The 12,771-nt window shown below is 39.3% G+C and overlaps 1 long non-coding RNA gene across 1 annotated transcript in view; it reads left to right on the top strand.

The window, feature by feature from the left end:
• Positions 1-2,171: 2,171 nt before the first annotated feature.
• LOC120406710 overlaps positions 2,172-12,771 on the top strand; it is a 194,005-nt gene continuing 183,405 nt past the window's right edge. Inside the window, exon 1 of the long non-coding RNA XR_005599514.1 lies at positions 2,172-2,294. This is a non-coding gene — a long non-coding RNA (uncharacterized LOC120406710). The remainder of the gene's footprint in view (positions 2,295-12,771) is intronic.

The raw sequence follows: 12,771 nt of genomic DNA, 5'->3' as shown, positions 1-12,771 counted from the left end.
TTTTGTTCACCTGTTAAATTTTCTTTCTCTATTCAAACTAGTTCATCCAACCTTCGTTTGTTACAGAGTAAGGCCAGAACCAGAGCGTTAAATCAGAATCCTTCTGGTCTGATAATTAGACTGAGGCACCCACCCACCCTATTTGACTTTGGGGTCACATCCAAAGTTGAAGTATGTTTCCCAATTTTTGTTTAGATGCAGCCACATTCATGTAAAAATGTGGCCTAAAATGGTTGAAATATCATCAGAACAACTGATCTTGTGAGATTGTGACCAAAAATGGTGACAAACTTCAGTAACAAGATTTTGATACCACTGATTTGAACACAAACCCTAACTAATTTGTCTTAAAAAACCTAAACCCCAGGCAAATGAGGTCAATATACTGCCTTTTCAGCCTATGTCTAGATCAGAGGTTTTCAAACTGGGGGTTGTGACCCCTCAGGAGGTCGAGAGGTTATTACACGGAGAGGGGGCGGGGTTGCAAGCTGTCAGCCTCCATTCCAAACCCCACTTCACCTTCAGCATTTATAATAGTGTTAAATATAAAAATAAGTGTTTTTAATGTACAAGGGTGGGGGGTCGCACTCAGAGGCTTGCTGAGTGAAAGTTTGAGAACCACTGGTCTAGATCATGAACCAATAGGGTTTCATATTTCAATCTTTCATGCAAAATTTCCATTGATTACATAGGAGTTGTCTCCAAGGACTGTGCAGGCTTGATCCTGCAATGTATTTATTTTTTAAAAGGCCACCATTGTTCACTGAGGAGCTGTGGTCAGATATAGGTAGTTCAGAAAATATATGAACATTTCTAAGAGGTTTTCAGTGACTTTCCTGAGCTTTAATGTGCAGTAGCCAAAAGTGTGTGTGGGGGGGACATTGATGGGTTCCACCAGTGAGATTTGCAGAAGATGCTATATAAACACGGCTCAATTCTTTTTTAAAAAGTAGGCTTCCAATATTCTCTTTCCTTCCTTCTGACTTTCAGTATTCTAAGAAAAAACACCACTAGTTGAAATGCTATCATACTGTAGACCTAATTAATTCAGCCTCTATTCTTTTTGGGGGATTCATATTGTGAAGAAAGCACTATTACCATATGCTGCAATATTATGGGAAGGTGCAGAATGTTTTCAATTGGTACTTCAAATATTTTCATATATATACGACTTAATTATAAAATACTAATTTACTCTTTTCTGTGTCTCTGATTTACCAAGTTTGACACTCTTAACCCTGCATCTCAATTATCTCATGCACCACCTGCTCCTATATATATTCCATTCTTTTCATGTTTCTCCCCATTATTTGTTACCTTATTAAAAAGTGAGTGCTAATACATCTATTGTTATTAGCTTCACTGATATTGTTCCCTCCAGTTGGCCCCATTGTCTACCTTTTTACCATCAATTGTTTATATTTCTAGAGAAAATGTGTTTATATTTGAAATGCTGCTTATTATGCACATTTAAATACAATGTTGACTTTAATTAACTATTTTGTAGCTATAGGAAGATGTTTAGTGGCATTCACATTTCCCATCCAGAGAGGAAAAATACCTCTGTGAGAACACAAGAATTCTGAAATATAGCTTCTTGCTGCATTTTCATGTGAGGGTTTCAGAATGTCTAATATTAACAACTCTTTCTAAAGTGAAGTGATTAGATATGATATTTAGTCTAACCATTTATAGAGCTATGCATATCTTTTTCAGGTAATAGTTTTAATATTAATTTGTAATTGTTTATGGTAACATTGTAAACTGTCATTTTAAAAAAAATGTTTTGGTTCCTAGTACAATCACTTGTATCTGTTAAAATTGTAGCTGACTTGATTCTTAAGATTTTTGTTAAAGATCAACAGAACTAGCAAAGGTATGCACTGCAGTTCAAAATAAAATGCCTAGCGGGGCTAATTATCCTGATCATGTATCTAGTGGGAATTGAGGAGTCCCCCATTACTAGTAGCAATATTGGTAACTGTCCTTGTGATGGGGCAGCTGCCCCTCACTGGCAGAAAAGGTATTAAAATCACCCCTAGGAAGGCTGTACTGGAGGCAGCCAATTAGAAAGGGGCTGAGAGCAGTAGCTAATCATGGCCTGGCGGGCCATATAAGAAGGGCTGCAGGCAGCGCAGAGTTCAGTAGTTACCTGGAACTCTAGGGGAGAAGACCAGGCTCCGAGCAGGGGAAGATGCCCCAGCACCTGGGACAATTAAGTGCTGTAAGCAGGGACTAGGGAGCTGGAGAGAGATCCTGGCAGGCTGCTGGGGCTTGCAGGCTGAGTCCCTGAGGTAAGGGCAGAAGAGGGTACTGGAGCTGCATGGGAAGCAGCCCTGGGACAATGGACTGCAGTTACCACTGAGGGAAGTGGCTGGGTGGAGACTGCAGGTCCTCCAGGAGAGGAGAGCAAAGACTGTGTGGCACAGCTGGAGGGCAGTGTCATGCAGAGGATGCCACTGTCCTGGGAGTGACATGGGTCCAGGAGCAGAGGTGATGGTGGGCGAGACACCTCCTGAAGAGGGTGCAGAGCTAATTCCCAAGACAGCCAGTAGGAGGCACCACAGTGGTGAGTTGCGCTGTATTGCAGTTGTGTTAAATTAGCTTGCACTTGAAACTGGCCACTAATTAATTTTTTTTTACACTACCTGTGAGCAGTTGTTACAACACAAGACAGTCTTGAGATTAAAGAATTGGACTGAGAATCAAGAAAAATGGATTATATCCCCAAATCTGTGATAGATTTCCTGCATACCTTTGGATGGAGTATTTAATCTCTTTGTTCCTTAATTCTCCACCTGGGAGGAGAAGTAATATTTTTTTTGTCTATTAAGAGTCTGATCCTACACTGAGAACCATGTAAACAGTTCCCTGCACCTGGGCAGAGCACTGACATCAGCAGACAACAATGCAGGGTTGGGCATGAGATTGTGAGGCTTTCGGAGACTTTTTCCTATACATATACATATATATATAATATAATGGGGCCTCTTGATTGGAGCCTCTAGGATCTGTCATGATGCATATAACAACATGACTTTTCTTTTTAATAAAATGTTAACTTAATAGCAAGCTAGGATCTTAGCACTGGGTGCTAGGATTATGAAAAACTCATTGAGCAATGAGTTTTTCATAGTCCTAGCACTCAATACTAAGATCCTGATCATGTTCCCATTAATATGAGTGTGAATTGTATCACTTACTTAGATGGGAGAAGTTTCAGATTCAAAGTTCTAACACAAATCTTTGCTCTCTTTTAAAATTATTTTGCTAGTTAAGATTATTTTCAAATGTATATCAAGAAATAATAGTTCAAATTCAAACAAAAAAAAAGTCCTAAGCATTTAAAAGTATGGAAATGAACTATTGAAATCCAATGAAGATTGATAATACAGTCTTTTACATATACTTATTTCAAATAGAACACTACACCTATTTGCAATCATTGTTAATAAACATTCATTTCTTTTGTTATGAGGGCAGTTTTTACTAAGGACCGGTTCTCAGCACTGAAATGTCAGAATGCTGAAGTTGAGGTCTGAAATAAGAATGGATGGAACATTGAACCCAGCTTTGAAAATTGAGTGGCATTTGTGTCCTTGCTCAACATATTATTTGTCTTCTGTGTGTTACCATGCTGAAGATTATGGCCAAAAATGTCATATAGGCTTTTTTTAAAAAAGGAAAATACATATATTTCTGGTCTTGAAACTTTATCACCAATTAGTGGTGAGATCTGGCAAGAGTAGTGTAGACTGTGTATTTATACTGATCATCTCCTTCATTTACAAGCAACCTGAGCTATGTGAATTGATTGGGGGGTGGAGATAGTGCCTTCTATGGGGATGCAAAAGAATAAATAAAGGGAATTTTTACCCATTTATTTCACTATCCAAAATACCCACCTCAAAGGAAGCATGCTGTAAAGATACAATACCTCATCAGCATACACCTTGGTTTGGTGAACCCTGGTGGTGACCAGTATTAGCCAAATTTTATTATGGTGCGATGGTAAAGTAATCATGAGTCAAGGGTGTCTGGGGCTCAAAGATTTGCTAACTAGCTTAAAAAGTGTCTGACTAGAATCGCATGTTTGGAGAAGGGGCTGCCTCGATATAGAGTCCAAGGAATGAAAGAAGCAAACTGTCAGAGGGAGGGATGGAAAACAAAGGTTTCCTGTTCATTTCCTCCCACAACAGAAATGGGGACACTAGTTTCAGGGGACTAGAGCATAAGTCTGGGAGTCAGGAGACCTGGATTTTACTTCTGACTTTAATTTTCTCTGTTTTGACCTTTTGCCAATTCATGTGATTAACCTTTCTCTGTCAATTTGCTGATCAGCATTGTGGAGATAATGCCTACCTAGTACACAGATGTGTTGAATTTTAATTAGCTATCATTTCTGGTAAAGCAGATGTATTAACAAATATTTACTGTTAACACCTACAATTATTCTCCAGCCATGTTTTCTTAGATAAAGTGATGTTATAGTGTCACCATTCTCCCCCACACCCATCTAATGACATAACTAAAAAAGTGGGTTTTTTTGTTTTTGGATTTCTTGGTTTTGTTTTTTTGGGGGGTTTTGGAATTACCATTTAAGATTTGCTTCTCAACCGTCACTTGAATTATATAAACATAGGAATAGTGACATGATTGCATTGTCATTCCTTTTTTACCAGCTGCTTCTAAATGGTTTAATAGCGGAATCAAATTTTATTTTTAATTTGTCTGATTTTAAATTGTTTATGCTAATATGTTTGCACCTGTAAAGAGGCATTACTATGAGTTTACAAAATTACTAGTTGTAATGCCAACATGATTAATACCTAGGTATGCTGAAGACTCAAAATGTCCTCAGCAACTTTTTTTTTTTAAACCTGTGCATTTATTACAAAGTTGCTGACTGGACAGCTGTCTGAATTATCTAGGAGAGACCAGCATCATAGATTTAATTTTCATGTGCTGATTTTTTTCACTTTCTCATTTCCTCTGGTTTTTGTTTCCTTTCCTCTCATATTCAAATTGCTTGTATCCGTTTTAATCAGATTGTATTTGAATGACTCCCAACTTTATATTCAACATCTCATAGCTTTCTGGGACAACAAAGAAAACTCAAATTACTTAACAAAATTATGTTTATCAGGGACAGAATGTTGGCTGAAAAGTTTTTTTTTTTTTTTTAACTGGTTATTGATTAAATTGTAATCAGTGTAATAGCACTGGCTGCATGTTCTCTCTGACATTTGCCTTTAGATTATTATGTATGATCATTGTTTGCACTTGAGCACTCCTTGCGTTCTCAAAACAGTAATAACATTTGGAAAAATAATTACCAGATAATTTCACTGATTTGTTTGGCTTTTGAGCTTTTGTAAAATAGATATAAAGGACTACGTTTTCCCACTGGAAGAATATGAAAAGCTCATAATCCATAAGATGATAACATAACAATCTCCATACTGGCTCAGAACAAAGGCCCATCTAGCCCACTATCTCCCAACAGTGGCCAATGGAAAATGCTTTAAGGAAATTAACAGAACAGGGCAATAATCGAGTGATCAATCCAGTCCCAGCTTCTGGCAGTCAAATTTTTAGGGTCACCCAGAGCATGGGGTTACACCTTTAATAACCTTGGCTAAAAAACATTGATGGACCTATCCTCCATTAACGTATCTAAGTCTTTATTGAATTCAGTTATACTTTTGACCTCCCCAACCTCCCTTGGCAATGAGTTCCATGGGTTGACTGTGGATTGTGTGAAGAAGTATTTCCTTGTGTTTATTTTAAATGTACTGCCTATTAAATCCATTGGGAGCCCCTGGTTCTTATGTTATGTGAAGGGGTAAATAACACTTTCCTATTCACTTTCTCCATTAGTTATTTTGTAGACCTCCTATCCCCCATAGTCATCTCTTTTGTAAGCTGAACAGTCCCAATATTTTTAATTTCTCCTTATATGAAAGCTGTTCCATACCCTTAGTTTTTGTTACCCTTCTCTATGCCTTTTCTCATTGTCTGGGTACACCGCAAGAAGGACAGGAGACTTGTCATGGGTTTTAATCAAGCCACAACTTTATTATATAGATATCTGGGACTATCCAGAAGATAAAGTGTACAGTGCAGGCAAATCCATGCTGCTTCTAATCAATTATCTGGGGCTTCCACCACCCCCCCCCTTTATTTCCATCCAGGTCCCCCAGTCAACCCATGGCTTGGACCTTACCATCCACCAGCTTTGTAAGAGGGTTAAAGGTGGCGGGGGAAGTGGTTTGCTCCCTGCCGTACCAATCAGAGGAGTCCCCAACCCCCTTCCCCATTCTGTTCCATTATCCAGTACCTCCTTTTAAGTCCTTTACCAGGCCATTTATCAGGTCATCGCTACCCTCCCTATGGAATACCTGCACTGAACATCCTCCACAAGGAGGCACCAGCAATTTGCTTGGCTGCCTCCCCCACACTGGGGTCCTAGACATCTCCAAATGGCCTCTTGCCTAGCAGCCCTACTGGGGGGAGAGAACCCATTGTCCCATGTTTGGACCCTGTTCCACTGCTCCAAACCTGTGGTTGATGCTTACGCCACCCCCATTCCTGTTTCCTGCCTGTGATCTTCCTTTCCGCTCTGGCAGAATGGGCTGAATGGATCCCAAAACATGTCTCACAAACATGCCTGTATCTACAGGGGTTGCGAAAACAACAACCATCATTAAATGCCCAGTAAATACTATTACATGCCTGGGGCCCCCTCCAGAGCTTCTTGTGGTATGAACAAACCACTGTCTGTGTGAACTCCAGGTGCCCTTGGTGTCATCTACTCCAACCACAGTGTGCAATGAGGTATGTCCCACTTTATCCCAGTTTGTGTTGCTGCCCTTAATCAAAACTGCTCAACATACTTAAACCAAGACATGCCACCACACATATTGTGTGCCTGCCTAATTATATCCATATACTTAACCAAGGCAGGGCTCCTCTCTGGGTAGGCCTGTAGTATAACACCCGCATAGATGAAGAAGGCAGCCTCCCAATTTTCCCATGTTCTAGGCACCCTTGGTCTCTTGGGCAGCTCTCTGTTTCACTTGCCTTGCCCATGTTTACTATCTGTCAACACCTCCCTGTGCACTAGGGATAATATATGCATATATTCACCTCTCAGGATTTTATCTTTAGTTGTACTGAGTAGGTGAACTCCCATCGGGTCAGCCACCCTCACACCTAGCTACCTGAAGCTGCTGTAGTAAATGCAAACTAGCTTGCAGCAGCTGTGTAATACCATCAGTGCCCCCACTGAAGGTGCCAACCATAGGTGGGTCTGCCCAGGTTTCTGAACCTCCCACTCCTGGACCAAGAGTATTTACTACTCGGATAGGCTGACTCCTGTCCCCCTCCAGTGAACTCACTGAGTGACTGGTTGAGCTTGGTCCCTGCACCTCGCTGTGGCCCCTGCAACAGCCACTCCTTGCCAGGCTATAAGGCCGGATACCACCTCTGTCACCCATTTTCCCCAACCTCTGTGTGGTTTAGATCACTCTCAGCCCTGGGATCAGCATTACCGCCATCCCTTGTGTTCGGTGGAAGAGAACATCCTGGTTCTAGGCCGTGATGAGCTGCCAAAATCTTAACCTGTTCCCTCCTCACCCCACAAGGGGGTCGTGGCCCGCTACTGCCCCCCCCGGGACCCCTGCCCCATCCACCCCCCTTCCCTGTCCCCTGACTTCCCCCCGCCACCCCATCCAACCCCTCCTCTCATTCCTGATGGCCCCCCAGGACCCCTGCCCCATCCAACCGCCCCTGGATCCCTGCCCCTGACTGCCTCACACCGCCCCATCCAACCCCTCTCCCCCTTTCCTGACTGCTTCCCCAGGACCGTTGCCCCCATTCAACCCCTCCTGTTCTGTGCCCTCTGACCGCCCCGACCCCTAGTACTGCATAAGCAACTACAAATTAAAACCCCTGCCAGGCAGACTAGATGCTACACTGTATGTACAAAGCTTACAAATGGAGAAGCATTATGTGAGGATTTCATTTACATTTATACCCACCCACTGTGCAGTACAAACTGTGGGCACACAATCTACTACTGATACATAGCACTTATTGTGCAACTGATCTGGTGTGCAATGTTCAATTTGAAATATAGAAAATTATTGTAATCACTTATGAGATGCTTTTGAAAATTAAGAATCTGTGGTGTGAAAACATTTAATGTTAATATGTTCCAAAATGTTAATGTTCACCATTTTTGCCATATGCTAAACAGCATAATCATTTCTGGAAAAAAAATACTTGCTAATGCAAAACTAATAAAACAAAAATCTCTTAGTACATTTTCATTTGGTAGCTTTGACCAATAAATGCCAGGCATTGAAATTATCATAAAGATTAAAACTGTAGTCATAGTCATGTACTATTTCTGGAACTGGTTTTTTTGTTTGTTTGTTGTTTTTTTTGAAGATACTTTATCATTTTGGGTACCATGGTTTCACCTTGCTACAGGCTTATGGCACCACTTGATAGCTCTACATTATATCTCCTCTAAATGTACATTAAAATATTTTCAAGGGTATGTCTGTGATGGGTACCGCCACCTTTGAAAATACAGCCCTTTTTGGAGAATTGCCACAGGCCTGCCACTATTGCCATGATGTCTCAAGAGTGGCCACAGTGTGTATATATAAAGTACCTAGATATTGTGTGTGTACATCAACTTTTGTAGTGTTCTTTGTAGAAAGTAAGATTGATGATATCTGGGCTGTGCTTCTAGAGAAAGATGCTTGTCCTTTTTAGAATATTTCTGTTTTTATTTTGAAACCAAGTTGCATTTTCTGTACAGCTTTCCTTTTCAAAAGTACAGGGGATATCTTCTGTGATTGCATACAAGAGTGTAACTTGGTAGGTCAGAAATACTTCAAATTTTGTGTATCATGTTTTGTAATGCTGTGTCTCTGCATTCTTTATGACAGGTGAGGAATATAAGAAGCAACAGACAGTAGGGATGGCAAGTGGTCTGGTTTTTATTATGGGATATTAAGTATTAAAGTATTAAAATAACAAGTTTAAACATGTTTTAAACTTTGATAATATGTAATTTAAACATTGTTAATATTATCTGTCATCTCAACACTATACACTGTATAGCAGTTGTGAAAACAAAGATTTACCAGCTGCTATGACTAATTAGGCAGACACAGTAGCTGTTGATAACATCAAGCTCTTTTAATTGACAATTGTTTTTCTGCTCCTCCCAGCTTCTTCATTCCTTTGACCTAACCTCTGATCTCCCAAGGAAGAAACAGCAAGGAAGATTCCACTAACAAATCAATCTTACTAATGCCAACTAGAATTCTCCCAACTGCATGGACAATACCAACAACTCTGTTTAATATTGGCATTGAACACATGCAAATTTAAGTAAAAACACAGAAAATGTGTTTTTGTACAGAAACTGAAAAGATGAAGATTTAAAAACAAATAGCAACAAAATTTTTCCATAGGTACAGTGTTTTCACTGACCAACAGCTCTGACAGCAGGAGTCCTCTTGTTAGCCACACAACAAATATTGTGCAGGGGAGAGTAGTGCAAACTTTCACATACTCAACTACTAATGTGCCTCAACCCATACATGGAGAGTAACAGGGTAGCTTAACCACCATTTCCAGTGCACAGCTTGACTACTGAGAGTGACAACTAATCTGCAAATTAATACCAAATATGGTTTCTTCCTGTGTTATGGACCAAGATCTCTAATTCTCTTTACTCAGTGGCTTATGTGCATAAGTATGTTCAGCTATCTTTTAAGCAGCAGAGTTACCATCAAAATAAGAATTAGTTTTTCTTCTCAGGCTTTAAAATTTTTTACCTCTCACTGATATTTCCCATACACTGTAGCTTGCTTTGAACTGTTGCTGTCTGAAAATAGATTGGAATCTGTGTAAGGAAGAGGGTCAGAAAGGTAAGAATGCCGTCTTATTTTTTACAGTGCTTTATTACTGTTTCATGATTGCAGGATTCTTAATGCACTATTCTGTGCATTCTATGCTGTGTAATAAATATGTTTTGGAGAGGCCATATCATTCACTTAGATTTAAAAACACTAGAAATTGGTCCTTACAAAGGTTCCATCCAATTATTGGCTTGATTTTGTTCCTTAGTGCTGCCCCACTAACCTTATGCCCCTGGGAAATCCCATCAAATCTGAACACAGTTTCCTGTATTCCCAAATCTTCTCAAGCATTGATCACTGTTTCATTTAATATATGTTTTAAACTTTGCTGGTATAAGGTGCCACTGACACAAAATCTGAAAATGCAGTTTTTATACTAGTGTGTGCATGCGCACTTATAAGAAGAGTCTATATTTAGCCTTTCCTCAATGGATATTTCGAACTAGGGGCTTTATTGTGTTTTAAATTAGAAGAACTACGGGCAGTTATCTCAGTTAAGACTTCTTATAAGGTTGCTCTAGCCAAGTCCTTAATTACAGTGAAATTAGAAGACTACAGATTGTACTGATTTCTGGATTGTCAGATTTGTACAAATTGCTCTAGTGCTTAATTTTTCCAGGGTGGTTGATGCTTTCATATGGAGTATTCTTGGTTTGGGGGATTATATTGCTTTGTTGTAAACTTTGAACTTCCAGGACAAAAGTCAGCCCTTTTTACTTTTGTCAGCTATATCTAAAGCAGAAGTATTAAGTACTTTTCCAGTTTGATATTTGATTTCTCTCTTGCATTTTAATTGTTGAAACATTTTCTTTGAATAATTTTGTTTATATAACTCTTCTAACCTAATTCCTATTGTATTCTTTCATTTATTTATTGGAAGGTTGTGCTAAATAACTGACTTCTTCTCTAAGCCCTTTCCTGCATCTCACATTAGGATCCTTTTAATGTCCTCTTTATAATAAAGGCCAAAGTTAAGGAAAGGTATCCTTCAGCATAGCCTTTTTTTCTTTGGTGCTCCTGCAGAAGCTGCAATTTAATTTAATTTTCATAATTTAGTGAGCCCAACATTAAGTTTCTTTGGCAGAGCAACACTAGGTTGTTTAACATTTGAGTGATGTTTCCAATGGTGCTGGTTTCAGCTAATTGCAAGAGAATGTATAGTGAAACTCGCATCAATGAGTCTATTTTTCTCTACAAAGGAGAAATTATTCTGATTTACAGCTCTTTATCTTAAACTCATTTGTTTACATGGTATTAATCTAAAACTATTTGTATCCACAGAAATTTACTAGTTGACCCATTAAGTTTTGGTTCCAAGGGACAATTAAAGTCAACACCTAAAAAAGTATGTGATGGGTTGCAGAGGCAAACCCAACTTAGAGAGGGAGGAGGGTGTAGTGCCTGCCAGTGAAAGAACTGTTCAGGCTGTTAGCTTTGAGCTCTTCACAGCTGGACAAGGGACAGATCCCTCTAGAGAGCATGGAGGTATGTGTTTTACATGGGTTCTGCAGTTCCCACAGCTTCCAGACTTCACCCCCAGGGTGACAACCCGTCACAAAGTACAGTACTCCTAAACATCTCTTGAAGTTATGGAATTTCTGTTCCCCCAGATTAGGAATATATGTGGATCAAATAGTAAAAACATTCTCCTTTAAAAGGCATATTTAAAGTAGATATCTGTCATCTTTTGCCTTTCTCTGTTTTCTGTCGGAATCCCACATAGGGAAAATATACAAACATCTTTTTTTTCCATACTGATGCTCAAGCAAATATGTATACTTAGATCAACAAGGTCCACAGAATCCTTTTCTTTGTCTATTACTATTCTAGTTGCTGTGGTCAGATTTTCAATCTCCAGAATTATATTTTGTAATAAGAAACCAAGATTTCCTCTCTCCAAGAACTTGGGGACTGATGTCTCTCTTTCACTGAGCTAAAATAAATCATCCTGAGTCACTGAACTGCCATTTCACCTTGTGAAATAGTTTTAAAGGCTTGCATCCTCTGTGGGTAATTTCTAAGTCTGGATGGTGAGTTATAGGGCCCAGTCAAGGAGGATTCTTCAACTTTCCACTCAGAGATGGGAATTCAAGCCTTCTATTGTGGTTTCTTTGTTTCTCCAGGATAATGGTAAGTGAGTGCTGTCAGTGCTACAGCAGAAACCATTTCAACTTTTTTGTTTACTTTTTGAGCAAGTTAGTAAATGTTGCACTGATGAGTGGTGGCTTCTGTGTGAAGGACGAAAACGTGGGACTCCAAAAGAGTCAAATGTACATGAATTAACATTAAATTTGCCACATGCCAAACAAACTGAACAGCAGGTCTAAATCCTTTAAAGTATATTGGTTCCTCTCTCAGAACTATTCCCCAGATGCAATTATATTTCAGTTCAAGATTTCACTGAACTGAAATAGGTTGAACATTTTAGGTTGAACATTTCTGGACATGATTTTTTTTCTCTTGGTCCTTTTTCTCCCCGCCCCCTTCTGCTTGACCCCAGTAACTATATATTTCTTATTTTAACTAGCATTTCAGATGGTAACTTAACTGCTTCCTTCCCTTATTAGTAATCATAGACTATAATAATCTACTATGTCCTCCCTCTAAATGCAAACATGAAGTAATCTGAAAATCCAAAGGGAATACACCTGCACCAGCCATTCTGTTGTATTTCAATTCAGTAGTAAATCCAAACCAAAACTCAGTCTGGATGTAAAATAAAGATCAATTATTCAACCACATTGTTAAGAAAAAGTAACTTCCCATCTTGTAAGCACCCTGAGATGATCTAGCATGTTGTAGTATCCCCAAAAGGCCAATCATTTTT

This window comes from Mauremys reevesii, linkage group 5 (assembly GCF_016161935.1).
Source record: "Mauremys reevesii isolate NIE-2019 linkage group 5, ASM1616193v1, whole genome shotgun sequence".
In the NCBI taxonomy this organism is placed as follows: Eukaryota; Metazoa; Chordata; order Testudines; family Geoemydidae; genus Mauremys; species Mauremys reevesii.
The sequence above is the reverse complement of the archived record's forward strand: the minus strand, read 5'-3'. Positions and strand labels throughout refer to the sequence as shown.